We start from the raw sequence: 1536 nt of genomic DNA on the forward strand, positions 1-1536 counted from the left end.
CCGGCACAGAACATAGTATTGAACAAAAAAAATCTTCATGAAGAGCAGTGGCAGTCTGAGTTGCTCTGATCGATAAAAGTCTCCTACTGATCTTTTCCACACGACTGCAGTCGCCAGTCAGACACTGAAGAGCGAAATACATTGGTACACCTACCTAATATCGTGTGGGGCCCTAGCGAGCACTCAGAGGCACTGCAACGTGACGTGGCATGGACTCAACTAATGTCTGTGCTGAAGAGAATTAAATCCTGTACGCCTGTCCATAAATCCATAAGAGAACGAGGGGGTGCTGATGTCCCGAAACAGCACGTGGCAAGGCATTTCAGATATGCTCACAAGGGAACCTCCCCATCGCACCACCCTCAGATTTACTTATAAGTTGGCACAGTGGATAGGGCTTGAAAAACTGAACACAGGTCAATCGAGAAAACAGGAAGAAGTTGTGTGGAAGTATGAAAAAAAAAAGCAAAATATACAAACTGAGTAGTCCATGACAAGATATGCAACATCAAGTGTAAATTGACCTCAGCAGCGCCGTGGTCCCGTGGTTAGCGTAAACAGCTGCGGCATGAGAGGTCCTTGGTTCAAGTCTTCCCTCGAGTGAAAATTTTACTTTCTTCATTTTCACAAAGTTATGATCTGTCCGTTCGTTCATTGACGTCTCTGTTCACTGTAATAAGTTTAGTGTCTGTGTTTTGCGACCGCACCGCAAAACCGTGCGATTAGTAGACGAAAGGACGTGCCTCTCCAATGGGAACCGAAAACATTTGATCGCGAGGTCGTAGGTCAACCGATTCCTCCACAGGAAAACACGCCTGATATATTCTATGCGACACTGGTGACGGCATGTGCGTCACATGACAGGAATATGTTGTCGACCCACCTAACTTGGCGAGTGGGTAAAAAGATTCTTCTACCTTGCCCGATTTAGGTTTTCTTGTCGATGTGATAATTGTTGTGGACTGGCAGAGCGCCAATCCACAATGACGGGTAGCCGTAAGGCACGCGTTTATGCTCACGCAGGCTGGCGTGAGGTCTGGAACAGTTAAAGGAGGTGAGACTAGTAAAAAAAGATACGTGGCTTCTGGAATACTTAACTTTAATCCATAATTGGTGAACATCGGTCTGACGGTACATGCATCACAAGATTAATAGCAAATGATAAAGCCGTCTTGCTAGGTCGTAGCAAATGACGTAGCTGAAGGCTATGCTAACTATCGTCTCGCCAAATGAGAGCGTAATTTGTCAGTGAACCATCGCTAGCAAAGTCGGCTGTACAACTGGGGCGAGTGCTAGGACGTCTCTCTAGACCTGCCGTGTGGCGGCGCTCGGTCTGCAATGACTGACAGTGGCGACACGCGGGTCCGTCGTATACTAGCGGACCGCGGCCGATTTAAAGGCTACCACCTAGCAAGTGTGGTGTCTGGCGGTGACACCACATTAATCACTCCCAAAAAAGTGATTGCATCGGGCGGACGGACGGACAGATAATAATTGTCTGTGTGGTGTCACCGCCACACACCACACTTGCTAGGT

The sequence above is a fragment of the Schistocerca nitens genome, chromosome 12, assembly GCF_023898315.1.
Source record: "Schistocerca nitens isolate TAMUIC-IGC-003100 chromosome 12, iqSchNite1.1, whole genome shotgun sequence".
Lineage (NCBI taxonomy): Eukaryota > Metazoa > Arthropoda > Insecta > Orthoptera > Acrididae > Schistocerca > Schistocerca nitens.